The sequence below is a fragment of the Mus musculus genome, chromosome 7 (assembly GCF_000001635.26).
Source record: "Mus musculus strain C57BL/6J chromosome 7, GRCm38.p6 C57BL/6J".
NCBI classification, from domain to species: Eukaryota; Metazoa; Chordata; class Mammalia; order Rodentia; family Muridae; genus Mus; species Mus musculus.
In genome coordinates this window covers 41,051,930-41,066,706 of record NC_000073.6, presented here as the reverse complement: position 1 = coordinate 41,066,706, position 14,777 = coordinate 41,051,930, and the positions used below count along the sequence as shown (strand labels likewise).

General features: G+C 41.3%; 1 long non-coding RNA gene across 1 annotated transcript in view; it reads left to right on the top strand.

Annotated features, from left to right (window-relative positions):
- The window catches only part of 1700110I07Rik (RIKEN cDNA 1700110I07 gene), a 29,227-nt gene extending 23,137 nt beyond the window's left edge, over positions 1-6,090 (top strand). The window contains exon 4 of the long non-coding RNA NR_131068.1: positions 5,917-6,090. This is a non-coding gene — a long non-coding RNA (RIKEN cDNA 1700110I07 gene). The remainder of the gene's footprint in view (positions 1-5,916) is intronic.
- Positions 6,091-14,777: the final 8,687 nt, after the last annotated feature.

The following is a 14,777-nucleotide window of genomic DNA, read 5'->3' as shown; positions in this document are numbered from 1 at the left end:
TTAAAGGGCACAAGGAAGTGAGATTGAGCCTTATCCTGTGTTCTAGGAGATAGCAGATTAAGAGAGTGGGACTTTGCAGTAAGCTCAGCTAAGTTTATATCCAGGTGTGGTGGCACACACCTTTAATTCCATGAGACAGGCATGCAGATCTCTGATTTCAAAGAAAGTCTACAGTGTAAGTTCTTGGACAGAAAGAGTCTGAAAATAGAAAGCTGGTGATAATGTAATATCACATTGTTGGGGGGGGCAAGCTCCAGCCCCAGGAAGCAGAAGAAATCAGCAGCTTTGGTCATTTCTGGCAGCTCTGGGGAGAAAGGAGAGTACTGGGACAATTGATTCTGGTTAGCTGGAGCTATGAAATTAGCAGTGATTAAGGAAAGACCAGCATCATTGAGGTAAAATCTTCTGGGAAGTATTTTCTGAGAACACAAAGAAGCTGTGTTCCACAGATAGCCAAGATTTAAACATATACTAAAACTAAGGAAAGATGTGATCAAAACAAATATTTTAAAGTTTGGTTCCTATCTGGCACAGTTGGTGGTTGTGGGAGTAACAATCCACAGGAAAATGGAGCAGGTAGATGGTCTCCTTTGTGTGATCTGCTGACCAAACCATGCCGTGTGTTCAATATCAGACAATGCTCACTGGTCACTGGTCACAGGTAACCAATGATGATACAAATTTGTCTTCTGGCAGCACCATGGAAACCCCAGGATTCTCAGGTGGTGATAGGGTTGTTGGAAGAGTAATGTAATTAATCAAGCAATAGCCAATTTTAAGGTCAGATTATGCGCTACGTAAGAATCTGATAAGAGTGGGTGGACAAGATACCAGAATACCAACAGCAGCCATGAAAATCCATGTATGTGTTAATGAAGAAAAGTAATCTTGGCATATCTGACCCCCTTTCCAGGACCTTTAGCCCAGGAGATCATGGCAGTGACTCTTATAAGGGTCATTGATGAGGCTATTTATGATGTGTGTATCATGTATCACATTCCAACAGATTGCACCACATCAGTGCTCACTGTCTTACAGTTTTACTGCTGTGAATACAAACGACACCCAAAGGAAGGGATAAAGGACCAACATTGTGACTGTGTTGAAATATAGGGCTGAGGACATTAAATGCACCTTGTCAGAAATTATGAATGCTCTCTCTTCTTTTCTTGTTTCTTCTCCAGAGGTCCTTTTTTTCCACTGTTCTGGTCCATATTGGACTGTCCATCTCTCTTATTTTTATCCACTCTTTCTAGTCTTTGATCCTTGAACCAACATGACCCTGCATCCTTACACTAGTGAGTGATATCACTGTGAACATTCAGAAATAGTAGTCTTCATTTCATTAAGCACATGTGTGTAAAGTGTGTTTTGCCCTTATAAGTAAACAACAGAAGGTCTGCATGCATCCCCTCTTTCAGCATTTCTTGCTGTTCTCCTGTCAATATTCTATTACCTCTGTAATTTTACTCTCCTCTTTCATTTACCTGAGATATGTTTGCCTCTGTAGCTCAAGTTGTTCTGGAATTTACTGTGAATGCTTCTCGGGCTTCAAACTCACAGAGATTCTTTTTGTCTCCAGCTCCTTGTTTTTAGTATCATGATTGTACACTACCTAGTCTGGCTGCCTTCTGTCTTTGTCCCCGTGTGAAAGGAGTGTGGCAGTTATTGTAACTTCCTCCTCCTTGCAACAGGTTATGTAGTATTTTGGGCTTTGAGCATTCTGTGCCATGCTTGTTTCTGAGACCCATCTAAGGAGAGAGTGAGTGGAACAGCTGGAAAAACAAAGAATGTATTAGCTGGTACAGGATGCTGTCTTATATGAAAAAAGCAATGTGGGTATTTTAGCATATTTGTGAGTAAAAGAAAAACTCTTTCCCTATCTCAGTGTATTTTCACAGGTAGGAATGTGTTTAGCACTTTGAGGAAATGTATGGAATTCTATTTTTCCTCATTTTGTTTTGTGTTATATCTCTAATTTCTATGACTCCCCTGTGTGTTCTTAGACTATGGTTCACAGAATGGGTCTATTATGCGTTCACATATACTTCATATTCCTACTAAGTCATAAAGCACTAACTCACATGGCAGTGTCCATTAGTGATTATTAAAATGACACTAGAGCCACTTAAGATGTCCTACAGCAATTACATGAGAACTTTTTCTCCGGAGCTTTCACACTGAGCTAGCGCTGTTGCATGTAGCTATATGACCAGCTCAGTAGAAATGCCCATCTATGGAGATAGTATAATGTCTTGTAGTTTTTGGAGAAATCTCAGTACTAAGTTTCCATTATCATATGTCACCAGAAATGAGATTCCTTCCTGACACATCATTTGTCAGATAATGTGCCACATTTGCCAAGAGCATGCCTGCTTGAATGTAGGCTCCCAGTTGTTTATATTTCAGAAACTAACACTGTCCTTGTCTTAGTCAGGGTTTCTATTCCTGCACAACCATCATGACCAAGAAGCAAGTTGGGGAGGAAAGGGTTTATTCTGCTTATACTTCCATACTGCTGTTCATCACCAAGAAAGTTAGGACTGGAACTCAAGCAGGTCAGAAAGCAGGAGCTGATGTAGAGGCCATGGAGGCATGTTACTTACTGGCTTGCTTCCCCTGGCTTGCTCAGCCTGCTCTCTTATAGAACCAAGACTAACAGCCCAGAGATGGTTCCACCCACAGGGAGCTTTTCACCCTTGATCACTAGTTGAGAAAATGCCTTACAGTTGGATCTCATGGAGGTATTTCCTCAACTGAAGCTCCTTTCCCTGTGATAACTCCAGCTATGTCAAGTTGACACAAAACTAGCCAGTACAGTCCTATTGCAGCAACCAAAATGAGTAGACCATCACCAGGACTGGATGGACCAGTCTGAGATGAGAAGGATAGAGAGAAGTATGGGAAAAGGAAAAAGGAGACAGAAAGAGAGGGGAAAAGGGAAAGATATTAGGATGTGATTTGCATTTTATTTTGTCATCTTATACCTTTTGTGCATTGTTTTAAATTTTTGCACATTTGTTTATTTACTTTTCCTTTTGTTGAAAAAGGCTTGTTGGGCTGGAGAGTGGCTCAGTGTTCAAGCAGACGTCCTGAGTTCAATTCCCAGCAACCACAAGGTGGTTCACAACTATCTGTAATGGGATCCAATGCCTTTTTCTGGTGTGTCTGAAGATAGTGTCAGTGTACTTATGTATATAAGTAAATTAATGTTTTATAAAAAAGAAAATAACTTCTTTTTTCATAGCCTATATCCTGAGTTTAGTTTCCCTTGTCCTACTCTTTCTTGGCCATCCAATCATCAGTATCTATTTCCTTTCCGTCTTTCAGTAGAAAACAACAAGCTTCCAATAGACAGGAACCAAATACAATGAATTAAAATATACTGAGATGAAGCAAATCTGATATTTCCAAGTTGAACATGCTTAACTGATGACAGGAAAGGAGTCATAAATCAAAGGTTGTGTCAGCATCACTAAGGTGCTCAAACACTTGTATTTCTTTCTGTTTGTTTATATAGTAGGTTATATTGATGGTCTTATGTATATTGAACAATCCCTGTATTCCTGAGATGAAGCCAACTTGAACATGTTGGATGATGTTTTTGTGTGTGCTCGGATTTGGTTTGCTCGTATTTTATTAAGTATATTTGCATTAATGCTCATAAGAGAAATTGACCTGAAATTATTTTTCTTTGTTGAATCCTTGTGTGATTTAGTATCAGGCTGACTGTGGCCCCATAGAAAGGGTTTTGCAATGTTTCTTCTGTTTCTATTTTCTGGAATAGGTGATGAGTATTAATGTTAGGTCTTTCTTGAAAGTCTGGGGTAATTCTGCACCAAAACCATCAGGGTCTCGACTTTTTTTGATTAGGAGACTTTTATTGGCTGCTTCTATTATTGTAGGGATTATAAGACTGTTCAGATTGTTTACCTGGTCTTAATTTAACTTTGGTAAGTAGAATCATCCCAGAAAATTGTCCATTTCATTTAACAAGATTTCCCATGCTCCCTCTAATGTTTGGATGTTGGGTTTTGTGTCTGTAACATCTGATGAGTGGAGTCTCTCAGAAGGCAGTTATGCTAGGTTATTCTCTGCAAGCATAGCACAAGGTTTTTTTTTTTGCATTTTTATTTCTTTATTTTATATTTTAAATGCTAAATTTATTTTTATTGGAAATTTTCTTTATTTACATTTCAAATGTCATCCCCTTTCCTGGTTTCCCTTTCTCCTGGAAACACCCTATCACATCGTCCCTTCCCCTGCTTCTCTGAGGGTGTTCCTCCACCCACCTACCTCCTCACCCTCGATTCCTTTGCACTGGGGCATCTATCAGGCCTTCATAGGACAAAGAACCTCTCTTTCCATTTATGCATGACAAGGCCATCCTCTGCTACATATTCAGCTGGACCCATGTGTACTCCTTTGTTGATAGCTTAGTCCCTGGGAATTCTGAGGGGTCTGGTTGGTTGGTATTGTTGTTCTTCCCATGGGGTTGCAAAAGTCTTCAACTCCTTCAGTCCCTTCTCTCTCTCTCCATTGGGTACTGGATGTTCCTCATAGCATGGATTGCAAGTTGCGCCAATCATAGACTGCCCATTCCTCCACTCTCTGCTCCATCTTTGTCCCTGTACTTTTTGTATGCAGGACAAATTTTGGGACAGATGTTTTGTCAGTGGGTTGGTATGATTGTCCTTTCACAGGTAGTCCTCCCTGCTACAAGTCTCTTTCATTTTGAGAGCACTTGGTGCTATGAGCTTTCCTCTTGGTTATGTTGTGCCTTCATATTCATTGAATTTTAGGAACTCTTTACTTCTTTCTGTCCCAGTGGTCACTGAGTAGAAAGTTGTTCAGTTTCCATTGTAGGCTTTCTGTTGTTTCTTTTCTTGTTGAAGTCCAGCTTTAATCTATGGTGATCTTATATGATATAAGGGATTATTTCAATCTTCTTTATCTGTTGACAATGTTTTGCTTTATGACTAATATGACAAAGACTTACTTCATGACTAAGTATGTTGTCAGTTTTGGAGAAGGATCCATGAGGTGCTGAGAATAAAGTACATTGTTTTGTACTGGGGTAAAATGTTCTATAAATATCTGTTAGGTCCATGTGATTCATAACCTGTTAGCTTCATTATTTTCTGTTGACTTTGTTTTTATAATAACATGTTAATTGTTAAGAGTGGGGTGTTGAAGTCCCTCACTATTAATGTGTGGTGGTGTGATTTAAGCTTTAGCAATGTTTCTTTTTTGACTGTAAATGCCCTTACATTGGGGCATGTATTTTCAGAATTGGATTTTTTTCAATGAGTATGAAACATCCTTCCCTGTATCTTTTGATTAATTTTGATTGAAATTTTACTTTATCAAATGCTAGAATGGCTCTCCAGCTCATTTCTGTCTGTCTGATTGAAAAATTGTTTTCAACCCTTTACACTGAGTTAATGTCCATCTTTGTTGCTAAGGCCTGTTTCTTTTAGACAACAGAATGGTGGATCCTGTCTATGCATCCACTCTGTTAGCCTGTTTCTTTCTACATGGGAATCATCTCCATTGATGTTTTGGGATATTAATAACCAATGATTGCTTCCTCATGTTATTTTGGTGCTGGTTGTCATAGTCTCTCTCTCTCTCTCTCTCTCTCTCTCTCTCTCTCTCTCTCTCTCTCTCCCCCCCTCTCTCTCTCTCTCTCTCTCTCTCTCTCTCTCTCTCTCTCTCTGTGTGTGCATGTGTGTGTGTGTGTGAGAGAGAGAGAGAGAGAGAGAGAGAGAGAGAGAGAGAGAGATTCTCCTCTTTTGGTTTTACTGGTATGAATTGTCTACCACAAGTTTGGGGATGCTATGTCTTCATTTTTTTTTCTTCCTTGAATTCTAGTAACCCTTTAATGTCTTTCTTTGTTGCCTGTGCCCTGGACAGCTCTCCATTCAAGCCTAACTGCTCTTGGGGTTTGGGGGCAATTGGCACAGAGTCAACAATGTAGACTCCAGCAGAAGATGAGAAATGCTGCAGCAAGCTCATCTGAACACTGCTGCAAGCTCCTTTAATACCCTCCACACATGCCCCCTTTGGTCCCAATAAAGTATCTATTCCAAAGAGCAGTACCTGATTGCCTGGCATGATTTGCACTATCAGTCTTTACTCTCTCAGGTAGTCCTCAATTGGGTCCTTCTGCAGGAATGCTGGTGCCACAGGCATCCTCAATTAGGTCCTCCTGCAGGAGATGGCTTTTGCAGCTACATGGACCCCAGCATTTACATAGAGGTAGTCTTGCCATTCCTGATACATATCACCCTTTTGTTTTAAGATTTTGACAGCTTATTGGGAGCCAGGGTGCCACTGTCTTGACATTACTGACCCTACCTCAGAGGATTCCCAAGTATACTGGACTGGATTTGTCTTAGGTTGTTCTGTTTTCCAGTATTGACTTGCATTCCTCAAAGAGATATCACTCCAGAGGCATGTCACACAAGGGGCATATGAGGAACAGCCTACATGATGGTCCCATGGATCTCTGCCATTCATGCTTTGATCACTTCCTTGAGGGGGAGGGGTGTGCAATCAGGATTTTTGGGAGCCATCACCACCTGGTGGAGGGTCACCTTATTTATTGAATGCTGTCTGGAGATATGCTGTGTGAAACACTTAAAATAATTATTATTACACCATTCCTCCCACCATGGCATAAGTGGCTATCCATGAGGGGTCAAACAGCTATTGTCTCACACTTTTCCCAAGAATCCGGCATCAAGTGAAAGCACAGATACCCTGGTCATATTGAAATTGGCTATGTTCTCCCTTAATAGCACAGAATAGTTAAGGAATTTATTTGACCAAGTATCTTTAAGATATTGACCCAACTGTTTTAGGACTTCAGTGTTATTATGTACCTGGTAAGGGGTTAGGCAGATTGTGTGAAACCTGGGGTCACATGCCAATAGAGACATGTCTCTTACAAGGGCCAACTCTTCTGCCAGTAAGTCAATATGTTGTTGTAAAATGTGGACGGCTTGATAAAGATGTTGATTTAGTACTTCCTATGCCTGCAGTGCCTCAGCAGATTTAGAGACTACAGCATTGATAGTCTCTGCTATAGTGAATGTCTGGGTCAAAACAACAGCAGCTGTTGTTGCCCCAGAAATGCCTGCAATGATGGCTGCAATGATGGCAGCTTTAATACCAAAATCCTGCTTTCCCTGGTATAGCAGTTATAAGTGAGTCTGTGTCATCAGAGTGATGGCATGAAAGTGGGTGGTATTTACAACATGCATCCAAATAGTGGCTTGTTCCCTCATCAGGATAGTTATTGTTGAATACCCCATCCAACAGGCAGTCAGGAGATATTTCTCATTAATGTAGTCAAGGCTGTCTCTGACAATGGAAGTATTAATGGCCAGAATGTAAAGGGGGGGTCAGACACAGACTGGGGTGTCTTTCCAGCCAACCTCGTTGCCAATGGTAACATTCACTAGGGATGCCCCAGTCCACATTTTCACAAACCAGTTTATGTGAAAATATGTCCTATTAAAGAAACCTTTTAGGAGAGTAAGGAAGCATAAATCAAGACAATTAAAGGGGCTACATGAATCCCAATTGCTCATAATGGGACCATATCAGAATTTAGTGGGATCCCTATTAATATAGGGAGTAATATTGGAAGCATCATGTAAGGTAAACCTCCACATACCAAGTGTGAGGTTAGATGACAATATTGCATAGTCCCCAGCAAATTTTATACCTAGTTCAGGCTGGCAGTGCTCCCAAGGGATAGGAGTCCCCTGAAAGTGGGCATTTGAGGGACTCTTGAACAACAAGGCAGGGGTGGATGTGATATGCTTGGGGGGGGTGGTCATTTGGGGATTTGTAATCAGTAAGGGGAACGTGAAGTTCCATGCCTAACATGGTACCATAATTTGATCACCATGAAAGTCCCCATAAATCACGCCAGGGGTAAGCTGGGGGTACTTCTAATGGGACCAGAGTGGAAGGACTAGTGAGTGAGGGACCTTGGACAGTAGCGCTAGGGAATGGTTTGAATCCTGACAGCTGGAGAGCTGGAGCAGAGGTGCCGTCATCCTTGTTGCTAAAATCAACCTGTTTGCTCGAGGAAGTGGGATGGGATCAGTAATGAAAAGGTAATATTATCCTGATACTGGTAGTGTTTGCTATAGGCAGCCATCGCTTCCTCTGGGAAGAATTCTTAAGACTGGTGATGACTGTAAGAAGGATGGGGACAAAGAACGAAGGAGGGATAATCCCAGACTGTACCCCATGCTTATGGGCAAGGAAGAGAACCCGAATCCAGGAAGCCAGGGACCCACATGTTCTGCAGAGAAATCCAAGGGGCCAATATAGCAGCCTCCTCCCAAAAATTGGTCCAGGTTGTGAGTCTTAACCTTGAGACCACAAGTAACCAGAAGAGTTTTCAGAGCCCCAATCTGGGGTTCCTTGGTGGTAGAGGGGGAGAATCCATGATGACAAGCACAAAAGAAACAAATGATGAACATATGTGACAAATATGACAGAAGAAGTGATGAAAGCCATGGTGTACTAAGCAGGGGCCTCCCTCAGGTGTAGCTCACAGGCCTTATGCCTGGATGGTATACCCAAGGAAGGAAAAGGCATTTGGGAGCCAATCCCTGGTACTAAAACATGGAAAACCAGTCCCTATGTCAGATACCAGGACAAATCCAGACCAAAAGTGAAAAACATTCAAAGACAACGAAGACAAAAAAGATGGCACCGCAGTAAGGCCACCCAAAGACAAAGAAGGACAAAAATGGCCACTGCACACTCACTGCATGCTGGCTACATGCTTGCCACAACATGCTCACTCAAAAATGAAGAAAATAAAAAAGATGGCCACTGCAAAGCTTACTGCACGTTCACTTCACACTCGCCTCATGCTCACCTCATGCTTGCCTCATGCTCACTTCAAGCTCACCTCACACATACCTCACTCTTGCCTCACGCTAGTTGCATGCTTACCTCACGCTCACTCTTGAACAGAACTGAGACTCAGAGAAGGGAATGCTCCTCCTGGGTACCACCCCATCCTGGGGCATCTAGTCCCAATAGGACAAAGAGCATCCTCTCTCACTGAGACCTGAGTAGGCAGTCTAACTAGGGGAAGGATATTCATCGGCAGGCAAGAGAGTCACAAACAGGCTCTGCTCCAATTGTTAGGGGATCTACATACAGACCAATCTGTACATCTGCTACAAATGTGTATGTAGCCTAAGTCTAGCTCCTGCATTATCTTTTTTTGTTTTTTAAATGTTTAGATGCTTTGAGCCACCATGGGTCCAGGTTATTTAATTCTGTAGGTATTCTTGTGGTGGTTTTGACTACTCTGGTTCACTCAATTCTATCCTCCACTCTTCCAAAAGACTCCTGGAGCACCTTCTTATATTTGGATTTGTTCTCAGATTCTGCTACAGTGCTGGATGAAGCCTCTCAAGACACAGTTGTGATATGCTCTTGCCTGCAACCATATTAGAGTGTCATTCATAGTGTAACTGATTGGCTTTTTTTTTTATGGGATGGGTCTCAATTTGAGTCAGTAATACTCATCAATTCCTTTAATTTCTGCTCCAATTTAATTCCTATATATTTGTATGCAGGGGAAATTTTGGGATGAAGCTTTTGTGGGTAGTTTTAATGTCCCAATACCTGCACTGGATTTCCTGCCAGGCTACAGGAGGTGGTCACTTCAGTCCCCATATCCCCTGTTGGTAAGAGTCTCACCTAGGATCACCTCCATAGACTCCCTGAACCTCCTCCATCCCAGGTCTCCAGCTGCTACCACAGATGTCCATCAATTGCAGTTCTCACACATAGCCCTCCCCCACACCCTCTCTACTCACAGCTGATTCCTGTCCACATTCCCACCTCACCCTCTCTTCTACCCAGTCACCCATCCATCCATCTTTGATGATTATTTTGTTCCCCTTCTGAGTGAGATTCATGGGAATTTTTCTTTGGACGGTATTACTTAGTTTCTTCAGTTCTGTGCATTGGAGCATGGTTGTCCTGTAATATATGAATAATGTCCACTTAACAGTAAGTACATACCATACATGTTTTTTTATTGTTTTGATTTTTCTTTTCTTTTTTTTTTTTTTTTTTTTTGCGGGGGGTGGGTGTCTGGGTTTCGTCACTGAGGATTTTCTTTCTTTTTAATTGTGTAGTCTATTTTTATTAGATATTTTCTTTATTTACATTTCAAATGTTGGCCCTTTCATGGTTTCCCCTTCCAAAAGCCCCCTATTCCATCCCTACTTCCCCTGATCACTAACCCACCCACTCCTGCTTCCCTGTCCTGGCATTCCCCTATACTGGGGCATCGAGCCTTAACAGGACCAAGGGCTTCTCTTCTCATTGATGACCAAAAAGGCCATCCTCTGCTAAATTTGTGACTGGAGCCATGAGTCCCTCTGTGTGTACTCTTTGGTTGGTGGTTTAGTCCCTGGGAGCTCTGTGGGTACTGGTTGGTTCATATTGTTGTTCCTCCTATGGGGCTGCAAAAGCCTTCAGGTCCTTGGGTCCTTTCTCTAGCTCCTCCATTGGGGACCCTGTGCTCAGTCCAATGGTTGGCTGAGTGCATCCACCTCTATATTTGTCAGGTACTGGCAGAGCCTCTCAGGAGACAGCTATATTAGGCTCCTTTCTGCAAGCACTTGTTGGCATCCACAATACTGTCTGAGTTTGGTGACTGTTTATGGGATGGATCCCCAGGTGGGGCAGTCCATGGATGGTCTTTCCTTCAGTTTCTGCTCTACACTTTGTCTCTTTATCTCTTCCCATGGATATTTTGTTCACCTCTTCTAAGAAGGACTGAAGTACCCACATTTTGGTCTTTCTTCTTCTTGAGCTTCATGTTGTCTGTAAATTGCATCTTGGGTATTCCGAGGTTCTGGGCTAATATCCACTTATCAGTGAGTGCACACTATTTGTGTTCTTTTGTGATTGAGTTACCTCACTTAGGATGATGTTTTCTAGTTCCATTCACTTGCCTGAGAACTTCATCAATTGGTTGTTTTTAATAGCTGAGTAGAACTCCATTGTGTAAATGTACCATATTTTCTGTATCCATTCCTCTGTTGAGAGGCATCTGGGTTCTTTCCAGCTTCTGGCTATTATAAATAAGGCTGCTATGAACATAGTGGAGCATGTGTCCTTATTACACATTGCAGCATCTTCTGGGTGTATGCCTAGGAGTGGTATAGTTGGGTCCTCAGGTCCAGTTTTATGAGGAACCACCAGACTGATTTCCAGAGTGGTTGTACCAGCTTGCAATCCCACCAGCAATACAGGAGTTTTCTTTCTCCACATCCTCACCAGCATCTGCTGTCACTTGAGTTTTTTATCTTAGCCATTTTGACTGGTGTGAGGTGGAATCTCAGGGTTGTTTTGATTTGCATTTCTCTGATTGCTAAGGGCTTTAAACATTTCTTTAAGTATCTCTCAGCCATTTGAGATTCCTCTTGTGAATTCCCTGTTTAGTTCTATACCCCATTTTTTTTGATTGGGTTGTTTGGTTTTTTTGGAGGGATTAGATTCTTGAATTCTTTATATATTTTGAATATTAACCCTCTATCAGATATGAGAGTAGTGAAGATTTTCCCCCCAATGTATAAGTTGCCAATTTGTCCTATTAACTATGTCCTTTGCCTCACAGAAGCTTTTCAGTATCATGATTTCCCATGTATCAATTCTTGATCTTAGAGCACGAGCCATTGGAGTTCTGTTTATGAAATTTCCCCCTGTGCCAATGACTTTAAGCTTCTTTCCCACTTCCTCTTCTATGAGATTCAGTGTATCTGGTTTTATGTTGAGGTCCTTGATCCTTGGACTTCAGCTTTGTACAAGGTGACAAATATGGATCTATTTTTATTTTTCTACATACCAACTGCCAGTTATACGAGCACCATTTATTGAAGATGTTTTCTTTCTACCATTGTATTTTTTGGCTTCTTTGTCAAAGATCAAGTGTCCATATGTGTGTAATTTTATTTCTGAGTCTTTCAATTCTATTTTCTTGATCAACCTGCCTGTCTCTGTACCAATACCATGCAATTTTTATCACTATTTCTCTGTAGCACATCTTGAGGTCAGGAAGGGTGATTTACCTTAGAAGTTCTTTTATTGTTCTCACAATCATGATTTTTTTTTTATTTTTTCCATATGAAATTGAGAATTGGTCTTTCCATGCCTTTGAAGAGTCGTGTTGGGATTTTGATAGGGATTGTGTAGAATCTGTAGATTGCTTTTGGTAGTAAGTTCATTTTTACTATGTTAATTCTACCAACCCATGAGCATGGGAGATCTCTCCATCTTCCAAGGACTCTTCAATTTCTTTCTTGAGAGACTTGACGTTCTTGTCATAAAAATCTTTCACTTGTATTGTTAGAGTTACCCCAAGATGTTTTATATGTTATTTGTGACTATTGTGAAGAGTGTTGTTTCCCTATTTTCTTTCTTCACCCATTTTTCATTTGTATAAAAGAAGGCTACTGATTTGTTTGAATTAATTTTATATCCAGTCACTTTGATGACGTTGTTTGTCAGCTATAGAAATTCTCTGGTAGAATTATTGGGGTCACTTATGTATATTATCATATCATCTGTTTGGCTGTTCTTAAAAAGGTCTGTCAAAGCCTGACTTGTAGGCAAAAAGTATGAAGAGTATCTTGGACACTACTCAATCTCAACTGCAGGTCAAAGCAATGCCAAGTTACATGTACTCATAGGGAAGATTTGTTGATCCCATCAGTTGAGAGGCAGAAGCCAGACTGGTATACATTGTGATTTCAAGGCCAGTCTGGAGTACATAGCTGACCTTATCCTAACAGCAACAAGAACAAAACAAACAAACAAACAAACAAAAAAACAAATCCCTGTTTTCTTGTGCTTCCCTGAGTACATGTTTGACCAAGAAACAAACCAAGGTAGTTACCATTTTTATATGCACAATCTATTTCTTCCTTGAACTGCAGATTGAATCTGTATTTTATTTATTTAGAAAACAGCCCCACATGATTAGCATCAAAGTTGAAGATCTTTCTGCAACAATACACATGCAGTGGCTACTCATTACTTGCCAAGCAGTTGATTTAAAATAACACATACACGCATTCATATGTGTATGTATATGTGTGTGTGTGTGTGTGTGTGTGTTTGTGTGTGTGTGTGTGTGTGATTAATCTTTTTAAGCTATTTTAAACAGTAGTTATTCCTAGTTATGTATTTAATAGAGTTGAAGCTAAGATATGCAAAGGCACTTGTTCTCTGATAAAAGGGCATGGCAGGGGTGTGGACCACCAGATCAAAGGCTTAATCTTTACTGTATTTCCTCTCACCTCTAATACTGCTCTAGTTCTTGATTGTCCTTCCAGGCACAGGTCTTTTCTTCTCAAATACTAATGCTTTAGATTTGTTATTCTGCATCTCAGCAGCTTTTTACATGGGGAGAAGGTGAAAATCCAGGTAGCAGAGGGAAATAGGTCCTTAATTAACAGCAGTTATCAGGGCAGGTAGTAGATAATTCCAATCAAGGATATGGTCCCACCTCTTCTAGTGCCTCTGTGAGAGGTCCCTGAGGAAGACACAGAGATTTGATCCTGGCATCTCTTTCTAGCTAAGACACTGAGTTGGCCAATTCAGACTCTGGGCCTTGATTTCTTTTGTGTACTGAGTCAGTTTTCTGAAAGTTGTCTTGGGATCCCTGATTCATTTCACAAACCAGCTTCCAGGCCCGTTTCCTCTGTACTTTCATTTTGGCTTAATTCTGGCATCTCTCATCCCAGTTACCCTTCATTGCTGGCCAGCTTCTTGAGAGCTCTGACGATGTCTCCTCCAGGACTCACTCATTCTTTTTCCTTTCTTAGCCTTGTTTGGCAGCTTTCACCCACAAGAACTTTTTCTTATTTGAATTTCCACTGGGGGAAAATCTCTTATGCTCAAGAAACAACATAAACACAGTACATAGACTTACTCTAGCGAGCCTCAATGGAACACAACCAGATTTCAAATATGGTACCTGGGAGTCATGCTATCCAGACACTGTCGATGTGTGTGTTTCTGACAGCACATGCACCTTAGGGTTAGCTTCAGACCTGAAGGAGGGCAGGTTATGCAGGCCCGCACTCTGTTGAGTGGCAACTGTTTTCTGAGGCCCCTTTACTTTGCAGGTCAGGATTAATGAAGTATAGGGAGGAGGCAAGCTGGCATAGAGAGGACAAGAGGGAGATTGGGGACTAGGGAGGGCACAAGTGGGCCCGTGATATTGGCAGTAATGGCTGTAGGATTCCTTTTGCATTCTGAGTTTGTATATTTTTGTTTGTTGTGTTTTTTATTTTCCATAAGTGGCTCACTGGGTAGCTCTGGGTGGCCTAGTGGCCTAGAATTCATTCCCGAGATTATTAGTCAAATCCTTTATGATGGACCAGGATTTACTTCTATGTCTGCTACTAAGTACTTTAAAACCTCATTTAAGGCTTTCTTTATTTTTTTTTTCTGTTTAGGGTATTTTATTTTATTTATTTATTTTAATTAGGTATTTCCTTGTTTACATTTCCAATGCTATCCCAAAAGTCCCCCATACCCACCCCCCAGTCCCCTACCCACCCACTCCCCCTTTTTGGCCCTGGCGTTCCCCTGTACTGGGGCATATAAAGTTTGCAAGTCCAATGGGCCTCTCTTTGCAGTGATGGCCGACTAGGCCATCTTTTGATACATATGCAGCTAGAGACAAGAGCTCCAGGGTATTGGTTAGTTCA